The following is a 10,413-nucleotide window of genomic DNA, read 5'->3' as shown; positions in this document are numbered from 1 at the left end:
CAGCTGAAAATCACCTGGACGTCTCAAAAAGTCAATTCAAAAGCCAAATCTTATCCAGGTAACCGCTATTATTTTTAAGGAAAAAGCAAAAAGTAATGGCTGTCAGCGAACATAAGGACAAATAGAAATACATTCTCCAAATCAGCAATTGAGAAATTAGTGGAAGCTGATTGTGGATTTAATACTTCTGGAGCTCTCGGATGAATTTCCATTTTTACTACTTGCAAATCCTGTACAAATCTCCACTTTCCACCATCACGTATCTTTAATGAGAAAGTTTCACAAGACACAATTACAACTGCTTTTCTTCAACAACTCAAAAACTGATGTAATTCCATCAGTGGCTTTTGTTTTAAAGAATATTGTCATTTGCTGGGCCTGTAAGTAAACTTTGGTATTATCACAACCAGCTCAAAAATATATTTTGTTTTATTTGTATATTACATTTTTTCCCAGGGTTAATGCAGAATTCAGATGTATTAACAAATAGACAGAATGGACGTGTTCATGGGAGGTTGTATGTCAAATGAAAAATCTTAATTGATAAAACATGGTCGACATTCAAGACTTTTGTCCCTCAGTAGATAAATATGAGTGTTTAAAATTAACATCTGTGCAGATGCATAATGTGAATTCAACAATAATTATTTTAGAACTTTTTTTGCATCAACATATGAAAAGATGGAACATTAAGCCAGTTAACTATTTATTACACACTATGAAAACAAACAGGAACCAAATGTGTTTTTTTCCTGTTTTTCTTCCTCAATCAGCAAAAAACTGTTTTTTTTTTTCTTTGCCAAAATGTTTTGAATGACGTGACATCCCACTTTTCTCATAAAAAAACTGTATCTGATTCACCCTCTTGGAAATATGAATGAATGAATTAATCAAATTTTTTTCTTTTTTCCTTTTTTCATTGACATGTTGTCACAGGTTACATTAAGGCTCCGTGTGACATCAGGGTGTTTTATTATGAGACCTACTCTATAACAAGGACAGCTTCATGCTCTTTTACTGTGAAATCTGAAAGAATCACTGGCTCATCCAATCCTAACCCTCTCCTCTCTGCTCGCACCTCTATCACTATGTGTTCAGGCAAAAGATAAATAAAAGACTCAACCACGAGCTGCTTCCACTCATGCACAGAAGAACATTTTCCCAATTATCTTCTTCTGATTTAGCTAATGACAATATAAGAGGAGCAGCATATGAAACCTCATAGAAATGTTTAGTTTCTCCTTCAGACAGACAGACAGTGCACATCTGTGATCAGACCAATACAAAAACCCTGCAGTCAATTTGTCAGACTTCACTGAATCCCCTCTTTGTTCATAAGGAACATCAGGGCCATGTGAATCCTGCTGTACAATGTAAATCACCTTCTGACATTAAATCTGTGCACATTGGGGAAAATGGATAATGTGACACTTCCATTCATACACATGTAACAAAGAATCAGGGCCGTGTGTGTTTGCAAATTTTAAATTACTGAACACTTGTATTACTTCTGATGTAGACGTCAGACAGATCCACAAGTTAATCATTAGATATGTCAATTTATGTATTTATATAATCAGTTGACTTCCTGTGTTTAAAGATTTCACAGTAAGAATTGAGTTGGTTTCTTAAATCTCATGTGAGCTGTAAATATCAGAGCAACACAAACAGATCTCAGCGACTGTTTCTGTCCTGTCAGGATTTAGAATGTGACTGCAGAATCTTGAAGTTCCTGTTCCATGTTGTTTGAATGACTAATGTGATTCTGTTAATAAACCTCATCAGCACCGTTTGAAGAAAAGTGAAGTTCCTCCAAAAGAAAACTTGATGAAGTAGTTCAGGACTCAGAGTCACTCACACAACAACTGCATCTAAATAAAGTTACTTATGGTGAAGTTACTAATATAAAAGTGGAAACAGAGTCAAACATGTGGACGTGTTTGTCCAACAGTTGAACACACTGAGGTCCTGAATATATAAAGACAGGAAAGCAGCAAATGTTCACCTCTGATACGACTCAGCCAGTTTATCTACGTGCTCGTGTCTTTACGTTCACCAGAAGACGACATGAAAAGTCTCCGCTTCTAAATGTGAAGACGGTCAACTGTCCACTGAAACATTTCTTGGTGAAATAGTTTACTACAGATCCATGAGAGCACAGGGGGTTTGTCTGCTTTTCAATTTCTGCTTTGGAATCAGTCCAATTATCACAGTGGACGTTTTGTTGTCCACCAACAGACATTTGATTTTTGTTGATAGTGTCAATAAAAACTGGGTTTGGTTGTAACATTGGTTCTTCAGCTCCTCTAACTCACTGAACCCTTGAGCTACAGTTCTCGGCCTTTATACCCAAAGTTCTCTACTACAAATGGCCCCAATTCAGAGCTCTGCAAGAAAATCTGTTTGAAGCTGTGAGCACCACAAACTGGGTTTCAGATCCCTCCCTCCCTCTGTGCCTGGTTTCTGTGACCTTTCTGCCGTTTCTCCACTCACATGCACAAGTTCTGCTTTGACCTGATCACAGCCGCATAGAAACACACTGGTTTGTAACTTTGCAGCACTTCTGTTTCCTGTTGTTGTGTGGACCCCACTTTGTGTCCTGCCTTTTCTAGTCCAGGGCTCGTGCATGGACTCTGGTTTCCCCCTCAGACCTCACCACCAGTGAGTCCTGCCTGTCCTGGTCGTGCTACAGGCTTCTCTGTTTCTAACCCTTTACAAAAACCATGGTGATGCTTCAGTGACATGTTTTCAAAAGGAGGCAGGTTTTAAGTGATTGAAAATATTGGAGCTTAGTTTCTACTGTACATGTGATTCATGTAAATGAGCTGAAACCAACAGTCATGATGGAACTAAAGTGGTGAAGGTTCTAAGTTCATGTTTATTTGTGTAGTTAATGCAGCATTAGATAGATATGAGCTGGCAAACATTAGATAGTTTGGAAATAGTTACTGTACAACACATCGAAAAAGCTCAAGTTAACACAGTGGTGTTGCAGATAAACCTGAGGCTGCTTCACAGTGAAAGAGTCAATAAACAATTGAGCTGCTGTCTCATAAGGCAGGATCTTGTGGTGAGTAATGGCTTAAATTTGACAAATAAATCTAACATATCTTACAGTGAGTGGAGTCATTAAATATGTCCTCCACTAGTGGTATTTACAAATGGACATGTTCCCATAAATGCTCATATGATACAACTGAGAAAAAAGCCATTTTTAGGAAAAACTCTCTTCTCACCTTCAGCATCCTGAATGAACAGAGCTTCACCCAGTGGGGACAAATATGATCATTCGTGTCTGATTTGTACCTGCTGAAATGTCATTAACACAGGAGATGATGGCAGGTTTTGCACTTTACAACATTTGTTTATAGAATGAAATTTGTTAAACCAAATCTTTTTAATGAAATCTTCATAGAGTCGATTTATCTGTTGAGGACCCTGAGGTAACAGTTCCCAGTTTGTCCTTGACTGATCACCAACCTCTGTGCATGTGTATGTCCCTGCTGTCCTTACCGAGTACAGAATAAGTGTGTAATTTTCACACTTCTCTCCTATTTTCAGTTTCAAACCTTGAAATATTATAGAAAATGACAACAAAATAAGGGAAATACTTGTACTTAAATATAAACTTTCCTTCATAAAGTTGATGAGGGATTTGTTTCTGCCGTTTCTCCACTCACATGCACAAGTTCTGCTTTGACCTGATCACAGCCGCATAGAAACACACTGGTTTGTAACTTTGCAGCACTTCTGTTTCCTGTTGTTGTGTGGACCCCACTTTGTGTCCTGCCTTTTCTAGTCCAGGGCTCGTGCATGGACTCTGGTTTCCCCCTCAGACCTCACCACCAGTGAGTCCTGCCTGTCCTGGTCGTGCTACAGGCTTCTCTGTTTCTAACCCAGATATTTGTCTGGACAGACTGAAACCAATAGAAAACCAGGAGCATCTCTGGGGAAATGATGACAGGAATCTTTGGCTTAAATTCTCTGACTTCATCTCAGACTCAGATCTGATTAAGAGATTAACATCTGTCTCATATCCATGTTTTGTCTTATAGTGTTTGCAGAACTGCTCCAAGGTCAGTTATTGTCTAACAGCAGATCATCCCACACTGTAGTGACCCAAAGTCACTTCATGCTCACAGGTGCTTATCAAAGTGCTGAAAAGGTATAAGGGTAAATTACGCTTCCTGAATGAACAGAGCTTCACCCAGTGGGGACAAATATGATCATTCGTGTCTGATTTGTACCTGCTGAAATGTCATTAACACAGGAGATGATGGCAGGTTTTGCACTTTGAAACATTTGTTTATAGAATGAAATTTGTTAAACCAAATCTTTTTAATAAAATCTTCATAGAGTCGATTTATCTGTTGAGGACCCTGAGGTAACAGTTCCCAGTTTGTCCTTGACTGATCACCAACCTCTGTGCATGTGTATGTCCCTGCTGTCCTTACCGAGTACAGAATAAGTGTGTAATTTTCACACTTATCTCCTATTTCAAACCGTGAAATATTATATAAAATGACAACAAAATACAGGAAATATTATACTTAAATATAAACTTTCCTTCATAATGTTGATGAGGGATTTGTTAAAATGCCTCAGTAACTTCTTAAAAACTTGACCTGTGCCTGTTTGCAATAAGTGTTTCTTTGCAAACCACCAGGATCCAGGTTTGTTGGTTCTGCACCGTCTCCACTGGAGCAATGACCATCAGTCACATCATTCAAATCAGCACCACAGACCCTGTAGAGTTCTCACATGAGAAAAACCAGCAGTGATGTAGCTTCAGTTGTGGTCTGCAGCATATTTTGGTGGTGGATTCATTCAGCACTGAGGTCAAACACTGACCGACAGCTTGATAAGAACATTTTAAAGAACAGGGATAAAGTTTTTCTCTTTACTCAAACACTGATTTAACACTTTGGAAACTGCTCAGATACTACTACACCTTTCTGCACTGCAGCTTGACGTGTTCACCTGATGACGTCAGCTTGGTAAAACTCCAACCCTCCATGAATGACGGCGTCGGTAGCCGGGTGCGGTGGCACGCGCCTGTAATCCAAGCTACTGGGAGGCTGAGGCTGGAGGATCGTTGGAGCTCAGGAGCTCTGAGCTGCAGCGGACTGTGTCGAGCGGGTGTCCGCACTAAGTTCGGTATCGATATGGTGCTCCTGGGGGAGCCCGGGACCACCAGGTCGTCTAAGGAGGGGTGCACCGGCCCAGGTCGGAAACGGAGCAGGTCAAAGCCTCCGTGCCGCTCAGTAGTGGGATCGCGCCTGTGAATAGACGCTGTAGCGCAGCCTGAGGACACAGCGGGACCCAGTCTTTTTCTTCTCTTTATACTGTGGGACAACACACACGGTCAAACGTCCTGTTTCATCGTCATACACCAGCTTCTTCTCTCTGTCTGCATCTGCTTCTTTCCACAAAAAGCTTCAGCAACCGGAGCTTCTTCTTGGTCCTACAGCGCCTCCAGCTGGAGCAGAGCAGCAGTGACACCAGTGCTCAGATCCAGATCCACAGCAAACACAGGACGTCACACAGACTGGATTATGGGGAAATGAAAAAGTCAAATATGACACTGACATCATCATAAATCAGCTCAGTGTTTAGAGTGAAGATAAAGACTCAGACATGAGGTTAAATCAATAACTGATCAATAATCCAATCAACCATTAAAGAAGCAGCAGTTTCCTCTGAAATGGGACTGAAATGATGAAATTCAAATTAAACCTGTTTATTACAACAACTGACAGAAATAAACTAGAAGAAACTGGACAAATCAACAAAAAGGTCAAGTCTATTTCCTGAACTGTTTGGGTTAGAATAAGGTTAAAGTATTAAGGGGAAACATGTCAACAGCACAACATGTCAAATCCTAGGGTTAACTTGAAAGGTCCAAATGGTGGAACAATATTTACTAAGTCACAAACTGGCCTCTGATAACTATGTCCAAGTCCAAGCTCAACTTTCAAAGCCAGAACAAATCACCAACACACCTGTTGATGATTTGATGATCTGACAGAGTTCCAGTCCAGACAACCTCTCTGAACAATTCTTCTTGGTCCAACCAGCCTAACACGTCTCGATAGACTGAGTCTGTGTGTCCACAGCCGTGCTCTTCGTCCGTTGGTGTCAGATTACAGCAAACAGGTAACAGGGACAGTGACAGTATCCGCTGTTGTGGATGTAAATAAATAAGCCAAATAAAAATCTTATTTATCAACTAAAATCTGGAATTTTGTCAGAAAACTAATTAAGTTTTAGTTTCAGTGTTTTATCCTGTGTCAGGCTTCAGTTTGGTAAATGATTCTTTATTTCATCTGGTTTGTGTTTTACAACATTTTTGTGATTCCAGAAAAAGTAGGACTTTTTTCAATAAAAATATAAATGTATGATTTGTTTGTTCATTTGAACCTTTATTCATGTAAAAAAGCACAAAGAAAAGATTTTGGCTGTTTCCCTCCACTGTTTGTTGTTTCTTGTATTGAGACATTTTCTTGTTGAATCTTTCTCTCACAAAGACTTTGGAGCCTTTGCTGGATGCTCCTTTTACACCCAGTGATGATCCTCTCACCTGGTACCAGTTCACCTGCTCGTGATGGATTCATCATGGTTTCACTCTTATTTTGTCTCCTCTAAACTTCTGATTGCAGACATGAAACTTGACATTTGATTCTATTTACAAAAGATGATGAAGTTGTAGAACGAAGCAGATATTGGATTAAAGACCAGAGGGGATCAGGTTTTTACTGTCCCGGCTCTGGGTCGACCTCTTTCAGGAGCTTAGTCTGCTCAGTTATTCTTGTCCTTTATTTCTGAATGTTTTGATCCACTTTTTATGAAAAGGTTTGGTTTGTTCTGCTGACGTGATGTTAATGTCTTCATTATTTTTGTAAAGGACTAAACTTTGGAGAATAACTATAAAAAAATAATCTTTATGAGCTCATCTCATCAATTATGTTTGTGCTATAGAAAAAAACTACATATGAGGTCAAAACAAGTTTTTCTGTAGATGCAGAAATATCTGAGCTTTCACTGTTTTCTTGTCTTCAGTTTAATATGAAACATGATTTGTTTAAGGATTGGGTAATTTGGTTTGAGGACACAAATAAGGAGACAGTCAGAGAGGGTTTCAAAGTAAAGGGACATTTATTATAGGGAGTTAGGGGAATGTGAACACCAACATAAAAATCCCTCCATAAGGACGAACAAGAATTACACAGCGTGTAAATTAACAAAATAAATCCAAAGACAAACTTAAATACCAAAAGGGAGGAAAAACTAAAGTAAACAGTGTAACCAAAGAATAACCAAACCTTAGACCTTGTTTTTCAGGAAATGTCAAAGACATAATAAAATATGTGTAGATTTGTGTGAGTAATGTGAAATTAACAGTATTTCTACTGTTAATCGTTTCTACAACACAAATCCTGCACATTGTCCATCACTTTACTTACACAGCGTTTTGTGTCTTTTTTTTCATACATGTCTTTTCATCTCTTTCCTGATTCTTTGTTTCCTCCCAGGAACCAAAACCTCTCTGGATGCTGTGAGAAAAAGACTTCATGTCCTCAGATACCAGCTGTCCTCCTCCTCTTCCTCCTCTCTTCAGCCTCCATCCAGCTCACCTTCCCCAACGTCATGACGTCATGGATCGAGGTTACAACGGAGAACGTTCGGTTTCAGTTTAGCATTAGCTAAGTCACGTCCGTCCAAAGTTAATGCCATTAATTTAAAACCAGAAGACGGAAAGTCAGAATTGGTAACTGGGACATCGCGGATGATCAACGCTCTTGGTCTTTTCAGACTTTCAAAGTTCCAGGGCTACAAGACCTAACACACGTTTGTAAAAAGACAAACGGAATAAATCGAAACCTCAGACAGGAACTTTTTTTCTCTGACAGTTGAACCTCAGTGAAAATCATTCATCAGTCTGTAGCCTGCAGCAGTTTACAGCTTAAAGACCAGAGAGAAAATGGAGGAAAAGTAAAGACTGAGACAGGGTGAGTGTTAATCCAACATTACTATTATTTTACTGTCTCTGAGTCAGTTTGTCCCTGAGGACAATAGAGGAAACAACACACACTGTCCACTGCTGTTTATATGAAGAGACTCCGGAAAACAAAAACCAGGAAGTAGAAAATATGGTGTTTCCTTAAAATGACACATTTTGTTTTTACACCATTGTTGTGAAGAAGTTTTGGCTCCTGACAATTTCAGAGTCTGAAGGTTAAGACTTGGTTTTAGTTCTTAATGGTTGGTGTTGATATAAGAATTATTTCAAGAGTGTCTTCACCAGTCTAGTTAGACACGACTCTGTGTGTGTGTGTGTGTGTGTGTGTGTGTGAACAAACCTGATTCTTGTTCTGGTCTCACAGTTTCTGTTATTGGTTCATCATGACTTGTACAAACATACACATACAGTTGTTTCTATGCTAATAAACTGGAGTCACATGCGTTTTTTTATGTGAACAGAAGGGAACAGAAACCCACATTTTTTTCTGCTAACACAATAAGGACATGTTAACAATAACATAAATATAAAGTCACTAATACATTCATGCTAAACATACAGTTGTGTACAAAAATTCTTTTTAGTGTAAAGATGCAAACTTTACATATATTTTACAAAAAAGAAGTGTATGAAGAAGTTATTGTAAAATAATGAAAAAACTAAATTAACTTAATTAAAACAACCTTTTTCTTTTTTTCTTTTTCTTTCTTTTTCTTTATTCTAAGTAATGTTATTTTAGTTAATGTTTGTAGGTAGATTTGGAACGTTAACTTCCTCAATGGGTATCTACCTCGGTGCTTTCAGTTTAGCAGCCTCTAGTTTTCACCCTCCCATAGACACATTCAGTCAATGACAAATGATTGCAAAACAATTAGTAGGAAAACAAGGCTTCATTTCATAAGCATTTTACTTTTTCCAATTAATTATTACATAACTTGGAATTTTTGTCACATAGTGTCGATTTATTGAAATCTTAATGTTATTTTATTTATAGAGCAGAGATTTACAGCAAAATAATGTCAAGGCACTTTACATAGTAAGTTCATGGCCTTAGAAATGTACAGACAAAGCCAACAAAGGACATTGAGCAAGCACAAAGGTAACGGTGTGGTGAAAAAAAGCAGAGAAAAAATAAAAAAAACAATAACTAAGGCCAGTGACTGCATATGGAAACACACAGCTCCAAACTGGGGACACCTGCAGAAGATAAAAGCACAACTATGGGAAAAGAAAATAGTTAGTGACATATAATGGTGACATGGCAATGTGTAGAAATGAAGACAGGGGAGGAGGAGGCTCCTTTCATGAATCTGTACCCAGCATGTGGCACTGTGTTCGTTATTGTCAACACGACATGGTCAAGTTCTTCATCTGTCATTTTAGAATTGGTGTCAAGTTGACAAGTTGTTTTCAGCTACACATCTCTGAACAGTCCTCCTAGATACTCCAAGATGCTGAGCCATCATTCCAACTGACATGGACATGTCAAGCAGCCCCTGAAGCTGGTTTGCAGATACTACATAACGTGGCCGACCCATTGCTCCTTGTACTTGTTCTGGAGAGGCATCAGGCACCTCAGGGTCACAGATATGAATATCATTTAGAAGGTTGTGTAATCCCTGTAAAATGGGTGGAGGGATCAAAGTGAACTCTTGAGAACAAGTAAACTCAAGAAAGTCCAAATCAATGGGAGGATGATTGATGACTTGGAGTAGCCTGGTCTGAAGCTAAACAAAAGGTGAACCAACATAACTGTACTTAACACATCCTGCCCGTGGATGTAGTGGATGGTTAACCATCTAGCACCAAGTACTGCCAGCTCTGCCTCTGTGTTTCAATTCAATTTCTTTAAAAGTAATCAAAAACCTCTTAGCTCTTCTGTTTTTCCATCTTTAACTATGGTTCTATTCTGCTTGAGTTTCAGATGTGTCTCTATTTTTATTCTAATATTAGGAAAACCTCAGAATATAACCACCTTTTATTATGTTCCCTATAATTAAGATGGAATTAAATTAAAGCATTTTTGAGAATTATCATCAAAAACTGAAACTGATCTTCATAAAGACAATGTATGCTACAGTAGGACTTCATTTACCTGGTGAAACTGATCAGTGAGTCTATTTGCCTGTTTGTTGTGTGGTTGTAGACGTTAAGATGATCGACAATTTATCGTTAAATGTCTAACAGAACTTTTCCACTTTTGTATTTAGATAAAGTAAATGAACTTAATAGAGGAAGTTCTTTTATTCTGAACACGTCCAACCAGAAGACTGATTGATGCTGTGGATGGAGGAACATGGAGAACACATCGTAAGTTTTGTATTATTATTTATTATTTCACTGTCAGAGAATCTAGTTTAGTCTCATGTTGGACTGTAGGAGGTCGTGTTTGA

General features: G+C 38.5%; 1 protein-coding gene across 5 annotated transcripts in view; it reads left to right on the top strand.

Annotated features, from left to right (window-relative positions):
* LOC137098440 (NACHT, LRR and PYD domains-containing protein 12-like) overlaps window positions 1-10,413 on the top strand; it is a 254,566-nt gene that overhangs the window by 190,382 nt on the left and 53,771 nt on the right. The gene's annotated exons all lie outside the window — the stretch shown is intronic.

The sequence above is a fragment of the Channa argus genome, chromosome 1 (assembly GCF_033026475.1).
Source record: "Channa argus isolate prfri chromosome 1, Channa argus male v1.0, whole genome shotgun sequence".
NCBI classification, from domain to species: Eukaryota; Metazoa; Chordata; class Actinopteri; order Anabantiformes; family Channidae; genus Channa; species Channa argus.
Note: the sequence above shows the minus strand (reverse complement) of the source record. Positions and strands in the feature narration are given on the sequence as shown.